Source organism: Talpa occidentalis, unplaced genomic scaffold, assembly GCF_014898055.3.
Source record: "Talpa occidentalis isolate TD23 unplaced genomic scaffold, MPIMG_talOcc4v2.1 talOcc4.12, whole genome shotgun sequence".
Lineage (NCBI taxonomy): Eukaryota > Metazoa > Chordata > Mammalia > Eulipotyphla > Talpidae > Talpa > Talpa occidentalis.
The window spans coordinates 15,066,379-15,084,133 of record NW_023601212.1 but is presented as its reverse complement, the minus strand read 5'-3'; the positions used below and the strand labels follow the sequence as shown (position 1 = coordinate 15,084,133).

Sequence of the window (17,755 nt, the reverse complement as noted above, 5' to 3'; positions counted from 1 at the left end):
AGGGGACAATTCTTGAGTCCTTCTATGAGGTCAGTACCTTGATACCCAAACCAGAAAAAATACTCCAAGAAAAGAAAATGACAGATCATATCCCTTATGAACATTGATGCAAAAATCCTAGACAAAATACTAGCAAAAATCAGCTGCATGTTAAAAGATTATACCATGACTAAATGGATTTTACTCCTAGAGTTGAGAGATGATTCAAAATACAAAAACTGATCAAAGCAATACAGCATGTTAGTAGAATGAATCTCAATGAATGCAGAAAAAGAATTTGTCAAATTTAATACCCTTTTATGATAAAAACATGAAAAGTATAGGAATAGATGGAACTACCTGTACATAAAAAAATGTGAAAAACCTGCATAGAAAATGGTGAAAGACTGAAGGCTTTTTCTTCAAAGATCAGGAGTAAGGTAAGCATATACCCTCTCTCACCACCTCTATTCAACATAATATTGAAATTCTAGCCAGAGCAATTAGGTAGGAAAAGGAAATCAAGGGGATTTTGAAGAATATATGATCTTACATATAGAAAACCCTAAATATTTCACAAAAAAAAATGGTTAGAATAAAGGAATTCAGCAAAATAGCAAGCAACAAAATCAACATAAAAATCAGTTATATAATAATAACAATTGGACATTTCAGGGCAATTCAATATACAAATACACAGAAAAGAAAAAAAATACTTAAGTATTAACCAGTGGGTTTAAAGATTTGTACAATGAAAACTACAACACATTGCTAAAGAAATTGAAGAAAATATAGATAATGAAACACATCTCATGTTCATGAATTTCCAAGACTTAAAATTGTTAAAATATCAATGCTACCAAAATGATCTATAGGTTCAATGCAATCCTTATCAAAATTCTGATCATTTTTTTTTGCAGAAATAGAAAAATTCATCCTAAATTTTGCATGGCATCTCAATTAACTCAAGTAGTCAAAATAATTGTGCAAAAGAATGAAACTGGAGGACTCACACTTTGATTACATCAAAGCTACAATAATCAAAGCAGTGTGGTATTGGCACACAGGCAGACATGTAGACAAATAGAATAGAGGAGAGATCCTGGAAATAAACCTTTATATACATGGCCAAATGACCATGCAATGGGGAGAGGACAATGTTTTCAATAAATAATGTTGGGAAAACTGAGTATTCACACAAAAAGAATGAAGTTGCACACTGACCTAATAGCATATACAAAAATTAACTCAAAATGGATAGATAACCTAAATATATGTCCTAATGTTATAAAAATCTTAGAAGAAAATATTGGACAAAAGCTTCATGGCATTAGATTTGGCGATAATGTCTTAGAGATGACACTCATGGCTAACAAAAGAGAAGATAAACAATTGAATTTCATGAAAATTAAAAAATATTATGCATCAAAAGGTACTAACAATAGAGTAAAAAGGAAAGGCAACCTACAGAAAATATTTGTGGGAGAAAATATGTGTGAATAATTACTGATAGTCCTAGTTATTGGAATTAAGTAAAAAAGGAAATAAAGTACATCTAAATTGGATGGAAGGAATAAAATTGTCTTTGCTGAGAATATGAGATAATGTAGAAAATCATAGACACCACCAAAAACTGTGAGAACTAATCAATGACTTCAGTAAAGTTCAGGGTAATAAATCAACATATGGAAATCAGTGTGTTTCTGTACTGTTTACACTAAAAACAAAATAATAGCCTAAAAGCAGAATATCTGAAAAAAAAAAAAGATAAAGAAAACAATACCATTTATAGTAGTATTAAAAACAATAGAATATCCATATCCTAGAAAGTGAAAGATCTATACATTGGAAACTTGAAGACTGATGAAAGATTTAAAGAAGACACATATAAATGGAATATACTCCATGTCCATGGACTGGAAGAATTAATATTGTTTAAAATGTCCATTGTACCCAAAGTCTTAGGCAATCCCTATCAAAATTATGACATTTTTCATAGAAATAGAAAAAATTTTAGCAGAACCTCAAAAAATCCTGAATAGCCAAAATAATCTTGAAAAAGAGAATAAAGCTGGAGGCATTACACGTCTTGATTTCAAACTATGCTCCAAAGCTATAGTATTTAAAACAGTCTGATAATGGCATAAAATATACACATAGACCAATGGGATCGAATCAAGAGGCCAGAAATAAACCCTCACATTTATGGTCATATTTAACAAGGGAGCCAAGGATACTTAATGGTGGACTCTTTAATAAATGGTACTGGGAAACTAGATAACCACATGCAGAAGAATGAGATTGGACCTCTCACAACGCTCACAAAAATCAACTCAAGATGGATCAGAGACTTAAATACAAGACCTGAAATCATAAAACTGCTAGATGAAAATATAGGGAAAAATTTCTTTGATGCTGTTCTTGACAACATAAAAAAAAAAGGAACACTAAAAGCACAAGAAACAAAAGCAGAAATTAGTAAGTGGGACACATCAAGTTAAAAGTTGTCTTTACAGGGCCTCCCTGGTGGCACAAGGGGTTAAGCACCACACTATGAAGCAATCGCAGCCTCTGCAGCATGAGTTCGATCCCTGGCCGGCCAGGGAGCAACACACATGGTGCAGCAGACCTCTCCTGTCTCACCCGCTGCTCCCCTCAGCAGTGTATTCCAGTTGGTCTGCCTGTTCTGTTCCCTACTCTGTCTCTGGTGAATCCTCTCACCCCCTGCATCTCTGGCTTATACCCGAGCTCTTGTATGCATAAAAAAAATTAATCTTTAAAAAAAAGTTGTCTTTACAGTAAATGAAACAGTCAAAAAATGGAAAGGCAACCTATAGAATAGGGGAGAATATTTGCAAATCATATATTTGATAGGGGGTCAATATCCAAAATATATATAGAACTGGTACAACTTAATAGCCATAACACAAACAATTTGATTATAATATGACCAGAGGAACTGAATAGACATTTTTCCAAAGAGGGCATACAAATGGCCCACAGGTACATGAAAAGGTGTTCAACATCACTAATCACCTGGGAATTGCAAATCAAAACCACAGTGAGTTAGAATTTTGCACCTGGGTATCCCTCCATTCTGAGGGACAAATCTCTTTCACAGTGATTGCCAGGGCAGTGGGTCTTAGCACAATGAAAATCCTCTCCCTCTTGAATAGCCACTCACTGCTGGGGAATGATGAGACATTTATTACCTTTCCTGCTTCTTTCTTCCCTGGAAGTGGATTGGGCCAGTACGATCTCACAATAGCTCTGTACTTTCACCATGTAATATCCATAACTGATCTATCATAAGAATTAGGGCTGTAAAAAAGTAGGAAGTACAATTTCATGTAGTGAGCGCTCTATTGTGGAGCTATTCAGTCAGTTTTTAATAATGGATGGATCTGTAGGATACCCTAGTGGTTCCTAAATTTGCCTGAGCGTCAGAATCACCTAGAATGTTTGTTTTTTGCTTTAATTTTTTTGAAGGCAATATATGCACATAGTTTACAAAGCAAATAATACCAAAAGGCTTATAATAAAAGAGTGAATTCCTGTCCCAGCCTTCTCTGCTCATCATCCTTTTAATTCTTTCTCCCTGTATGTATAAACATCTTCATTACTGTAATATATGATACAGGTATCTTTTGATTCATCACATCTAGCTAGCTATTCACCTCTGTTTATGATAGATAAGAATTTTGTTGTCTTAACACCCCCCCCAACATAGCTATACTATAATTTAAAATATACTGACATTTATTATTTACATGATTATACCTATGCCTATAATCATAACTGAATATTATGAGTTACAACTGAATATTGTATTGTAGTGTACTTTATTCCCTTTCTTTTAATATATTCAGAAGTTAATAATTTTTAATTTGCGTAGTTTTATGAGGACTCTATCTCCTAACAGCCTTTCAGTATGATTACCACAAGACCAGTCTCATCAGGCAATCTATCAGTTGCCTTAAGAAAAAATTGAGACATCCATTCCAGAGACTTCCATTTTCCTTCTTGCTGGCCTGATCATGCTCAAGACTTGCTGCCCCCCTCTTATCCAGGGTCTTTCTGTTGCTGCTGTTCTTGTGTTTCCTTCGCTTCTCTCCTATATTAGATTTCTTGTTTTAAAATTTTCTGCCTTTATGTTGCTATTCTTCCTCGATTCGGTAAAGTACATCCTCCACTTAGTTTCCTGAGATTGATCGTGAAGATACAAAGGTATGGTGATAACAACCCCGTCCCTGGAGTCAGTGTTCCCGAGGGATTGGCTGTCTTCTATGTTTTGTGAACAGTTTGTCATTCTAGAATCTTTCACCTTCACCCAGGAAATTCCCTTTACTTCTATCCGTCCTTTCTTGTCTTACTCTCCTGTTTTGGTGAAGAATATCCTCTGTAGCCTCATGAAAAAGCATGGAAGAGAGAGAGATTTTGCAAAATTGAAAATTCTAATTATTCTACTTCATAGCAGATGATAGATTGGCTTGTTGTACAATTTTTGGTGATGTTTAATGTCATTCACCAATATATGTCATTCCTCATTTTCTGGGCATATTATAGGACTGTATGCCCTCATCTTCTTGAAATTAGGCTTTGTGATATGGTTTGCTTTAGACAAAGTGTGAGTAGAAGTAGAAGGTATTGCCTAGTGAGAAGATGTTGAGAGAGTGTGCATAGTCAGCCATCAGTTAATTATGGGGAAGTATGCTGAGGAATGCAACGTAAGGCACGGCTGTGGTTGTGCAAATGTCCTAGGGTGTACTTACATCAACCCAGGTGGCAGGTCCCTCTCCGACACACACCTAGGCTGTGTATGGGAACCACTGTTCTGTGTGCAGACTGTCTTTGATGAGTGTCACCGTGCAGTGGATGACTGTAACTCCTGTGTTTCCTCCTTGCTGCCGTGACTGACATTCAGGAGCTGCTGGAAGCTCTGCTCTCTCAGCTTGGGTCCTTGAGTGAGAATGACTTGGGATATATCTCTTCCTGCCACACAACTGAGCAAGAAATAAGCTTTCATTGTCTTAAGCAATTTAGATTTAGGGTGTTGTTTGTTCTCACATCATAAGCTATCTCATGCCGACTGAGATCAAGATGGATTCCTAATGCAACAAAAAGCCTAAAATAGGTGACCTGGGCTAGGGGCTGTGTGGTAAACTGCAAGCAGGTTTTACTGGCTGTGGTAAAGATAGCGGCTTATATTAGGCAGTTGGAGATAATACTTCATAAAATTCTCTGGGAATCAGATCACATTCTTTTTTTTTTTAAAGATTTATTTATTTATGCACACAAGAGCTGAAGCACAGGCCAGAGATCCGGGGGGTGAGAGGATTCACCAGAGACAGAGCGGGGAACAGAACAGGAAGACTGAGTGAAATACACTGCTGAGGGGAGCAGCGGGCAAGACAGGAGAGGTCTGCTACACCATGTAGGTAGCTCCCTGGCTGGCTGGGGATCGAACTTGTGCTGCAGAGGCTGCAGATTGCTTCCTAGTGCAGTGCTTAACCCCTTGCGCCACCAGGGAGGTCCCTCAGATCACATTCTTAAGGAAATTTTAACTACAGGGGAAGATACGGTATAGCCGTATGCTATGCTACCTAATGTGTTTGGTTATTATTGAATGTGCTTGGCAAAACCGTACGAGTGTTCTCAGAAAAGAACTGGCCAATAGTCAAGCAGAAATGAAACTGAATAGAGAATTTCCAAAACCACAGGAACTTGAACTATTAGGAAAAACCGCTTAATTTTGGACTCGAAATAGTAAGAGAGAAAACTGTGATAAGTTGTGAATGACAAAGGACACCTAAAATTCATTCTGTGGCAAGGGACAACATAGGGCATGACCTTCACTCCCACTGTTAAAAGTGGAATAGGTTAAGATGTTTCAGGTAAAGGGCCTGCAAGAGTGTTTTATTGATGCTTTCTCACCCAGATGTTCCTTGAGGAACCCTTCCGTTGCTAGTGATCCACGGGTCTCCAGTTGGAACCCCGAACCAAGGGTGAGACAAGCCAGTGTGTCTGGAAAGTGCACTCTGTCCTCCGTGCTTCGGGGCCGGGCGGGGGCGGGGTCCTGAGCCACGGAGTGGGGATTGCCAAGATCACATTATCACGTTCTGAAAGACCATTTTGGTGGTGGTGTGCAGAACAGACTGTGAGAAGGCCCAATATCCAGAGCTGTGCCCACTTGCCTGGGCTCAAAGGCTGGGCACAAGCTGGTCTGCCCACTCTGGCCCGGAGGGCGACTCAGCCTGGCTTGCCTTTGAGAACAAGGGCTTGCTGGGTGAGGGGCATCGCTGGAGTTTCCCTTCCACTTCTTATGAGCCTCCTCATTCTCAGGCAAATGCACCAATACACCCCAGCTGGTCTTCTGCCTCTTCCCCGAATATCTACGCCAGCCTTGACCTTTGCTGCCCTGCCCTGGGGCTACCCTCTGTTCCCCCTGATCTAGCCCTGGCTAGGACTAGACACCAGAGCCCACTCTGCACTTGATAGAATGGTGGGCATGAGCGGGAAAGTGAACTGAAAGTGAACTTTTGTCCATGTGTGTGGACATGGCATTGCCTCTTGCAGGGAGGGGTGGAAGGAGCAGGGGGTGCCTGCCTCTCTGCACATGGGGTATGTGCCTGTACTTGGGGCGCATTGTGTGTGTGTAGGTTGGGGGTGATGCTTTGCTCCCTGGCTGGGTGCAGGCTCTCAAGCCCTGGGCCAGGAGGCTGAGGGTCTGACTTCTGAGCTCAGGCTGCTGCCCCGGGAGTGGGTGGCGCTCCATCACTGGGAGATGCCCAGGAGGACACCTGCTGTTCCCTTCTCGCCCTCTCCTTATGGGCAGAGGAGGGGACTGTGTCGGCTGCCCCTCCTGCCCCCTGGGTCTCCTCGTCAGAGTGTGGGGCTTGTTGCTGCCGAGATGGGTCTTGCTGGCTGTGAGCTGCTAAGGTTCTGGCAAAGTCAGCTTCAGCAGAGAAGCAGGGAGGAGTGGCTTGATGCTCGGAGGGTTGGGGGACCCCATAGGGGGCAGCCAGGACTTGGGTTGGTGCCTGTAGCGGAGTGGGTGGTGAGGGTGGAGACCCTGCACTCGAGCACACATGACACATTTGCCAGGGGTGGCCAGAAATGTCTTTAGGCACGGTCCTGAATCACAGTGGGGCAGAAATGCAGCTCACTGCTGTAGAGCCAGCCCTGCTGGGTGGCGACTGCTCTGCAGTGTAGACATTTACAGCCATGAGGCTGGTGCGACCAGAGCAAACAGGTTCTGCTTGAGGTGTCTCTGCTGAGTCTGTCCCTGCTGTTTTCCAGCCCATCTTCTCCTCCCAGCTGCAGTGCAGGGAACACTGTAAAACTTGAACGGAAGCTGGTGTGACCTTGGAGGTGACCCAGTTTCTTCCAGTGTACGTAGATCAGGGAAGGCGATATGACGTGGTATTAATGACTGCAGAGCCACCGGAGTGAGCCTGGGGGACGGTGTGATGCTGAGTTTGGATGAATGTTGCCGCTGGACACAGCCCAGGGCTCCCGACTCCCCAGCCAGGGTTTCCAAAATTAGAAAATGAACAAAATACTGACTTTTAAAAAAGAGACAAAAGAGATAATGCTTACGTTCCCAGTGCTTAGACAACTGTTGCTAACACTTTAGTTTAAATCCTTGCAGCCTTCTCATGTGCTTGTACACGCATGCATTACATACCTAGAATAATATGTGTTCAATATATTACATATATATACTAGATATGTTATATAAAAAACTAAAAAGAAAACGAGTTCATGCTGTACATATTGCCTTGTAAACTGCCTTTTCCACTAAAACCACAAGATTATTTTCTATGTTATTAAATATTTTCATAATATTTTGTATGGCTGTAGCATCATTTACTTACGCAGTCTCTCATTGTTGAATAAAAAATTGTTCCCAGTTTTTGCTGTTAGAAACTGCTCTGCAGTAAATGTTTATCTCTGCACATTGATTTTTTTTTGGATGAAGTCCTGCTTGTGGAATTTTGATATCCTAAAATAAGAAAAATTCTAAATTCTAAAACTTTTTAAAAATTTTTTTTAAAGATTTATTTATTTACAGAAGCACTGGGTACAGTCAGAAGCGCAGGAGGGTGAGAGAATTCACCAGAGCCAGAGCGGGGAACAGAATAGGCAGACCAACGAAGTACACTGCTGAGGGGAGCAGCGGGTGGCAGGAGAGGTCTGCGCGCCATGTGGGACCCTCGCCTGGCAACCGGGGATTGAACCGGCCCTGCAGAGGCTGCGGGCAGCTTCGCAGCCCAGTGCTCAACTGCTTAGGACCGGGGAGGCCCCTAAATTCTAAAACTTTTGATGTGCACGCTGGTGTCCAGAAAGCCTGTCCCAATTACACTTCTATCAGTGGTGAAGGAAGGCCCATTTATTCACGCCTGCCAGGGCTGGGCGGTGTCATACCCAGGCTCCTTTCACTGGGGTGCTGAGCTGTGGGGAGGAAGGCAAGCCTTGTCCTGAGCCCCTGTTCTGTTCCTCCCTGGGTGTGGGGCTTTGGCGAGGTGGGATTTGTTCAGGTGGAAGTGTTGGCAGTGGAAGTGAATGGCTGAGAGGTGGGCAGAGGGCCTGGAGCTCTCTCTTGGGCATCTGCCTGCCTTGTTGGCACTTTAACTGTGGGGCCCAGTGGTGTGGGCACATAAGCCTTGTTGTGGGGAGATGTGTTTGGCCAACAGAGTTCAGAGAGGGGTCTGGAGACAAGGTGGCTGAGGGTGGAGTGAAGGTGGACGGTGCCAGTCCTCGGCTCCAGGAACTGTAACAAAATCAAATATTTGGGAGCTGGGATTGCTTAGCTTTCTCCTTGGAATCAGCAGACTCTCGGAGGCTGGGATTAATTTGAAGAAATTTACTAGCAGAGTTTGTGGCAGATAAAACAGTTTGCTTATTTCACACTTGTATGGCCACCTGCTAGGAACTGTTTGTTCAGTTTCGGATTCTTTAATTAAAATCAACATAAAACAGATTGAAAACATCCCAAGAAGGGGATGCTTGATTTGCTGGAGGATATTGCAGAAAGATGGAGCAAAGTGGTTCAAAAAGTGCTTCGTCACCAAGCAAGCAGGCGGGTAGGGACGTGCAGGCTGGCGTGTGTTGAGTGCGCGTGCGCCAGCGCAAGTGGCTGTCAGGAGGTGCAGAGAAGTCTTCTTTCCTCTTGGTGCATTTGCATGAGGGTGTGGGATGGGGCGGAGATGTGGGAAGTCTTTGATTCCATTGCTTGCAAAAGACCAATTCCGTATTCTCCCCCTAACAAGTTTGGTCATTGACCTCCTGTGTCAGAAATGTGAAGGGCTTGTCATCCCTGATCCCAGAAACTCAGAATCCAGTAAGGGGGATAGGAAAGTGAAAGAGAAATTGTAACCCAGTGTGTGCCAAGTGCTGGATGCTAGGGGACCCCAGATCAGGAGCACCCAGCCCTGACCGTGAGGGGGCTGAGGTCACTCTTCTACCAGAAATGACAGCTCCCTCAGCTGAGGTTTGAAGAATGGCTAGACATGATTAAAAGTTAAGATGATGCATCAAGTAGATATTACTACACTCTGCTGTGAACAAACATCTATGAGATCGCAGTGGCATATAACAATTACCGTTTATTTATAAATGATCCTGACTTAATGATAGTTTGAATTATGATTTTTTTTGACTTTATGATGGTGCAAAAGAGATACACATTCAGTAGAAACCATAATTTGAATGTTGAATAAGGACATTCTGTTTTTCAGTTTCAGTATAGTATTCAATTAATTATAATGGAGTGATTCAATACTTTATTACAAAATGACTGATGTTTGATGATTTTGCTCAGTTGTAGACAAATGTAAGTATTCTGAGCGTGTTTAAGATAGGCTAGGCTAAGCCATGCTGTTCAGCAGGTTGGGTATATTAAATACATTTTCACCTTGTGATATTTTCAACTTGCAATGAGTTTATTGCGACATAACCCCCTTGTAACTTCAGCAAAAGCTGTTCTTCATGCTCTGTGAGTGGCTGAGGCTCTCCTGACCCAGGATGGACTTCCCTGGGTGTCTTTCCTGACCTGGGCTGAGCTTCCTCATGCATCTATGCCTGTTGCCTGGAGGTTAACTGCACAGGCTGGGTTTGATGAGGCAGCTCTACCCCCTGAGTCTCTTTTCCTCCCTCTGGAACCAGCAGGGGAGCCTGGCTATGATCTCCAGTGGTGAGAGAAAAAGCACAAGCAGGAAAGCCCAATCACACAGCACTTTTCCAATCTTTAGTCGTGTTAACGTTCCATTGGCCAAAACAAGTCACGAGCCTGACTTCAAGGTCAACGGCAGGGACCTTCCTCTAGAGTGTGTTAATCTGTGTTATTGTGTTAGAAGGGGACCTGCCACTAATGCAGTGGCTGTGTGATGGTGGTAGGAAGGTAGAGGGGAGGGGCCAGCATGCCTAGGATGGGGCGTGGCACATGGGCAACTGTGTGCTGGGAGCATTGTCTAGGTGAAAGTGGAGGCTCCGGGAAAGGCCTGCAGGCTGAGGTGAGAATTGGGTTATTACCTATCAGCAAAGACTCTGGATTTTTATCCCTCCCCAGGGTAGGGAGGAAGTGCTAGTGAATTTTATTTTTTTAATTTCTTTTTTTTAAATTTATTTTTATTACTATTATTTTAAATTTTATATGTTTACATCATTTTTCATTTTTGCACAATGTATGCATTTTCATCTTGTTTATAGTCCCCATACAATTCCCACTCCCCCTTGTTTTGATCCTACTCCCTCCACCCCCACACCGTGTGTCTCTGGTTTATAGTTGCAGCGGCACTATTTACAATAGCTAAGCTATGGAAACAACCCAAATGCCCAAAAATAGATGACTGGATCAAGAAGATGTGGTACATATACACCATGGAATATTACTCAGCCATCAAAAAAGATAAACACATGCCATTTGCAGCAACATGGATGGCGCTGGAAGGGATCATGCTCAGCGAAATAAGCCAGAAAGAAAAAGAAAAATACCGGATGGTCTCACTCATAGTAGGAATTTAGAAAACTTAAATAAGGGACCAGGAAAAAGACTAATTATAATAAAGTAAAAATCAAAATCAATTAGTGAATTTTAAACTGTCGAATACGTGGTCAGATTATCAGTGATCAGAGTGACTGCTCTGGCTTCAGAGCAGAGACCAGAATGGTAAGACAAAGGGGGAAGGTTAGGAGACCAGTTAGCAGCCTTGAGGTCCCCCTGGCTTCCCTGGGAGTTAATGTCATGACCAGGAGACTGGCTCATGAACTTTCTGTTTTCATAGTTTTCTGAATGCTTCCCAATGCTTAACTCTTGGCATGCCAGCATCTAGCAAAAAGCCCCCTGCCCCCAAGGCAAATGTTGGCTGAGCTGGGTAAGCCACTAAGATTTGTTGGTTCTGAGCCATCTTACCTACCTTGGCCTTGACTCAGTTCAATTGGCCCCTTGAACTTTACCATCATCTTTCTGAGGCCTCACCAGCTCTTGGGAAGGCAAAAGCTATTAATAGATGCCACTACCTTGGTCAAAGTTGCTCAGCTCCCCCTGAGATTTGTTGCCCCCAGTCCCTACCTTCCTTTGTGGGACCAGTGTCTCTGAGACTCTGAAGATGCAGCTGGGTGCAGGTGCTGCCTGATGGAGATTTTGGGCCCCAGTGCTCTGTGGAGAAGGCCATTTACAGACTCAGCCCAGTGCCCACTTCCAGATATGTGTGTTTTGACTCCTGATTTTCACAAACCACTGTACACTTTGCACCCACACCTACCTGCCTTGGTGTGGTGGGGGAAAGCACTGCACTCAGGGGCCAAAGACCTGGGTTTGGGCCCAGTTCAGCTCCCTGCAAGTTTTGCAACTTTGAGCAATTGCCTGGAGCTTTCTGGACCTTAGGTCCCTCTGTTCCTCCCAGCAGGCAAAGTCATTGAATGAACTCCTGGGTGTATAGATTCCTGGTAAACCTGCCCTCTCTCATTACCCTGCCTATCCTTGAATTGGCAGCTGGAAAGCTGGCTCCTCTTCCCTGAGGGCCCAGGCAGAAGTCCGTTAAATTCTCTGCCACTTTAAACTTGACTCCCACCAGAATATAGCCTCGTCTCCGACTCCCAGCGCCTGGCACAGAACTGGCAGGTCCTGGGTAGGACTGTCGTCACTTCTGTCTCTTCACGCCCCTGACTTCTCAGCTGGTGCCGAGGGGTCAGTTGTGCTGGTGGCCCCGTATGCAAACTCAGCTGCTCTAATGGAAAGCTGTGGATGGGGAGCGGGACATGTTAACTAGCAGACTCTTACTTCTCTAACCTGGACACTGCAATTCCAAGGTGCGGATTCAGTGTCTCTTCTCATAAGGGTACTAATCCCATCACGAAGGCCCCACCATCTGAATGAATCACCTCCCAAACGTCCCATCTCCAAAACCACCTCATTGGGAGGGCTGGGCTTCAACATACCAGAATGGGGTGGGGAGACATGATTCAGTTTGGATTTCTCCATCTCCCTCCCCAAGCAACAATGGCTTTGTAAAGCGGTGGTGTAGGGGAAGGTAAAAAGTATCAGGCTTTTCTGCCCTCCTGCCATCAGGATAGATGATGGATCCCTGTGGTCCCAAATGCATGCCTGATGGCGGGCACCTGGAGTAGGGTGCGGGCATAGGTAGATGGGATTCACCTGGGCTGAGAGACTGGGCTTATAAGGGCGGCATCACGGGTACGCCAGCAGAACCATGAATGGAGAAGCAGAACAAACGGAAGAACCATGAGAGAGAGCCCAGAGAGAGTGAAGACTTGCTGGGGGCTGGGAGGCCTGCCAGCATCCTGGTCCCCCAGCACCCCTGCCTGCCGTGTACCTGGTAAATCCCAATAAAAGCCTGCAAAAGCCACCAAGGGCTCCAGGACTCTCTCCTCCTTTACCCCGTCTGCTGGATCAGAAAACCTGCTCATTGGCTTTCCTGCCACTACAGGTGGACACCAGGAGCACAGTGACCTGGTCATGGTTCTTGGCTGAAGCCTGTGATGAAGCCTCCTGGCACTGCTGCTCACTAGTGGATGGCCTGGGAATGGACTGACTTCTGAGCTCAGATTCTGCATCTAGAAAGTGGGGATGATGTTACTACATGGCTCACTGTACTTCTTCCAGCAGCGCCTGCATGGAAGGCACTGTGTGTGCTGGGTTCTAGCCACCAAAACCACCAAAACCACCACCATTGTCACATCACGGTGCTGGAGTCAGGCCTTGTGAGCTTGTCACGGTCCAGGTGAAGTGGACTCTGAATTACCTCATTAACCCACACGCACTGCACAAGTGCTGGCTTCTTGTTTCCAGGTGTCTCCTGTTGTCAGGATTGTAAAGGGAGTGATGCATATATCTGGATGTTTGTTAATCATCGCCAGGGTTGGCTGGGCAGGTGGGGGAGACAGGAAGTTCTGATGGGCCCGCCTCAGTCATTTTAGGAGAAGTGTCTCTATGTGCAAATGAGAGAAAGCTGCTTGGGTTTCTGGAGTCAAATACAGCAGGTTTGAATTCCAATGGTGCCACCTTCTACTGTGAGATTTTGGGCAAGAGACTTAGCTGCTTCAAGCCTCAGTTTCCCTATCTGCAAAATGGGGTAAGATTCCGCTGCTTCAGAGATTCAACAAGGTAAGCAGCCTGCAATAAACTTCGAGCCAGCGTCCTGCATGCCATATTGATTGTAAAGTGGTGGGAAACCTGGCGTCTCAGAAGTCCTGAAAAATTGAAACCTTTCCTTAATTTTATTTTTATTGGATCATCATTTCCAGGGTAGCAAAGAGGGTTCTGGTCACCCAGAGGACAAGTTGAGGCTCGCGAATGTGAAGCCCCCTTCCCAGGGCCACACAGGGAGCAAATCACCAGGGGGTTCCTGAGCCCTGTGTGTCTGACACTGGGCCTGACCCCTCCAGCCTCAGAAGCCTTGCTGCTGTCTTTATACCTGGCCCTGCGCCGGGGCCAGTGGCTGACCCTGGGGTGTCTGATGGCTGGCCTTCACCCTCTCTGCTCTCCCCTGCCCCCCATCGTCCCATAACTGGCTACCCAGAGTCCAGTCTGGGCCCAGGGGCCCACTGTGGTGAATCAGCCTCCTTTGTGGTGTTGATTAGAGGCCTCCTCCTACAAACATCAAAGCTTCAATTAACATGGGCCGCTTGCAACCCTCTTGCAAAACTCTGATAAGAATAGAATTTTCTCTTGGAAAATGGATTTTTATTTAGTTGTGTGTACTGTTGGTTAAATGACCTACTCTATACACTGGCGCTGAGATTCCAGGGACAATTAGGGGGCTCGTCAGGAACTGGTTATCTGAAGGAAACAGGCGCTGGCCTGTTTAGCTGTCTAATATCCTGATGGGGTGGGGGGCAGAAGCAAGTTAAAAACAGGTTTCTCCCCTTCTCCAGACAGGGGGTGCTGAGGGCTGTGTGCTGAGTTGGGGCTTGGTAGGGGAAGTAGGGTAACCCTGCCTCATGTTCTCCTGAGGGTGTGGCTGGATTGGGGGTCCCCAGCCTTGTATCTGGACTGCTGTGCATGTGTGTGTAGCTGTGCTTCTCTGTGTGAGTTTCTGGGTGCTGTTCAGGACACAGCCTGGCCTCTTTTGGGGAGAACTCAGAGGAGGCTCACTGTCTGTGTAGGAAGGGGGCAGGGCCTCAGAAATACAGTAGGATTCAGGGCACCTGGGCTGGGGAGAATGAGAGGCTGATGTTGGTGGGCCCTAACAGTTTTGATGCATGCTTCTTCTATTAAACTTGGCCTTGTCCAACAAGAGGGTGGGATAACTTTTGGGAAATGCTGTCTACTCAACCTCATTGCTTCTGGGAAGGAAAAGAAATTCTCTTCTCCAGCCCAGGTGTGTATGCCTTTCCCGAGAGGCAGGGATAAGGGCCACTGAGCGTCATTGGATCTGTGCTCCCAACTAAGCCACCTTTGTACTCGAATCTTTTTGGTTCTGAAGATCCCTTGGAAAAGGGGAATGCGCTACTCCCTCCAACCTTCTTGAGCTTCCATTCACTGCTGGAACAATTCTTCCTATTGTCTGACCACATCCCTCTGGTTCCTTTCTTGGGTAAAGTAGACAAGTGTGATGGAGTGACTTAGGGTTAGGACAGTGGCCTGTTCAGAGCGGGAGTGTTTGGGGTAGAGTGAGGGGATGGTTGGGACAGCAGAGAACAGATTATGAAGAACAGCTCACCGGCCAGTGTCTCTTCCTCAGATGGGGAGGTCTGGTGTAGCGTGACTGTATTGATTCAATTATTCCCTACAATGTAATACTCTGCATTTGTGTGATAGCAACAAACAGAGTTGAAAGACATACAAAAATAAATGATCTGAAAGTTAATATGGCTGAATGGGCATCTATGAATTCAAGGAGAGAGGTTTTGTTTTACATTGTAAAATCAATAGCGTGCAGAACAATGTCCTAACTTCCCCTGGGGACCCCGGCGAACCCGCCCGTATCGATCGCCATGCAAATTAATTGAATTCATGAAATCCACATTGCTGGGTAATTGATGCTTCTTATAATTACCTCCGAGTTATGAGCTTTTAGGGGATTGCATTGATTCCTGGGCATCGGGGAGGGCAGGGCAGGGGGAGGGGAGAGATTTGGCTTCCTGGAACTGCTGGCAGCGACTGCCCATGTGGGCAGTGGGCAGGTGGGGGGTGGTCATGCAGCATTTGTCTGGTGGTGGGATAGTCACCCTGTAGAATTTGCTGGTTGTTGTGGGGTACCTGAGTGGCTGCACTTGGACATTGGAAGGACTGGTTGGCTGGAGGATGACTGTCCTGCCTTTTGGGGCTCCTGGGAAGCTGAGCCTATCTTTGGGGAATTGTACTAGCAAACACTCATTGAGCGTCTATTATGTACCCAGAATTGTTCCAAGTTCTTTGCACACATAGAATTCCTCAAGCAACTTATGGGTTATCTCCTGTTAATGTCCTTTAGAGTTTGGCCAAGTTTAACTTAGCAGAGAGGTTAAGTAAGTTGCCCAAGGTCACACAGTGGCAGAACTGGGATCCTTGAGCACCGGCTAATCCATTTAATGAGCTTAAGGATCAGACTCGTTAGGTCACCCGAGCAGTCTGTGTGCTGGTACCTCTGAGTATTTTCCAGAAGGAAGCCTGTAACTTGCACTAGATTACCACTGAACCAAACAGCTGACAGAATTGTTTCTGTTATTTGTGCCATAATGAGTGTTTGGATTCACCTTCTGCCACACACACAGTGTGCCCTTGGAGAAGTCACCTAACTTACCTGAACCTTGTCCACAACCGCAAAACCAAGATGGGAAGCTACTCCCCAGGGTTCTGGGCAACCTCTGGGTGACAGATCATTCATTCCTGTGGACCTTCCAGGAAGCTTGAGCTGAGGTGACTGCAGCAGCAATCATGTATGTTTTACAGACCAGGAAGCCTATACCCAGAGGGGCTGGGTCTCTAACAGAAGACCACAGAGTAGGTTAGTGGCGGGCTCTTGATGAGGTCAGATGGAGCATGCATGCCTCAAACCACTGTCTCTGTTTGCCTAGAGACCCTCCCATGTGGGAAACCCAGGGGGTGTCTGATCCTGGGATGTGCATTTGAAACTGCTTGGGAAAGTCAAGGCTTCTCCACAGGCCCAGCCCTTTCTCTTGCAGTGAGCAGACTTTGGAGCTGTGGCTGGAGCAGGCAAGGTGCTCTCTGGACCATAGGGTGGGCAGATGGCTTGGAGCCCAGAGTGAAAAGTACTTTCACAGATACTATTGCCACACTTCCCAGAGAGCACCTGGGTGATACCCACTTCTTTTCTGGGGCTTGGCCATTTGAGTTACAAACTTCTACCCCCACCCAACCCCCGGCTTTGTTTTAGAGCCGTTGGGGGCGAGGTTCAGAGACTCATCCCTGATTGGTGGAGTCTGTCCTGGGGGAGCTGACGTACCAGTAGTCACTGCCTGTGCTGGGGACCTGGCCTGGCTCCCTGTCCTTGCCAGGGCTGTCCGGCTGGCCAGGTGGCATGCAGCAGGGAGATTGGGGCTCAGAGTTCAAGGTGCTGACTGGGGCAGATTGGCAGCTTGGCCTTGCCTGTGGCTGTAGCTTCTGCCTGGTTTTCAGGACTTGATGTGGGGAGGAATGTGACAAGGAACCCTCAGGCATAGGAAGCGGTTCAGTTCTCCACCTTCAGAGGGTTTGGGCTAGGAGCATGCCAGCTCTCTACAAGACACAGAAGACTGCGTGTATAGCCTGCTCCGGGGCTTCTGCTGTCGCCGTACTTCTTTGCAAACCCCCATACAATCCCTTTCCTGCTCCAGACACTGCTAGGGTGTCCTTGCTGGCACCGGCCATGGACTTGGAGGAGCTGGCACATCCAGGCCCCCAGGTGGCCAGCTGGTGGGCAGAGCTCTCTGACTCCATCTTGGTGTACAGATCATGAGCTCCTGCCTGACCTTGAAGCTTATTGTCTGGAATCAAGAGTCTTGAAAAATGGGAGGATCTTATGGGATCATCTAATTTAATTTCCTCACCAAAATGAGGCTCGAAGAGGTCACGTGACTAGCTTGAGGTCTCACAGCCGGTGTGTATAGGGTGTCTCTAGTTCAAGGCTTCTGACTCTTAGGTTCAAGGCTCTTTCATGATATCAAAATAATCTCCCAGCATCTAGCCCGCCCACCCCCTCTCTTGGTGACTTCTGGTCATCTGGGTGGGGTAGTAGGGGCGTCCTGGGAGAGACTCTGCTCCCCTCTCCTCTCCTGCTGTCACCCAGAGATTCCTAAGATTTCAGAGAGATTGAGGATGTGGTAGAAGCTT

At 45.7% G+C, this 17,755-nt stretch overlaps 1 protein-coding gene across 1 annotated transcript in view; it reads left to right on the top strand.

Annotated features, from left to right (window-relative positions):
• The window catches only part of LOC119240694 (NXPE family member 4-like), a 60,123-nt gene that overhangs the window by 40,724 nt on the left and 1,644 nt on the right, over positions 1-17,755 (top strand). The window lies entirely within an intron of this gene.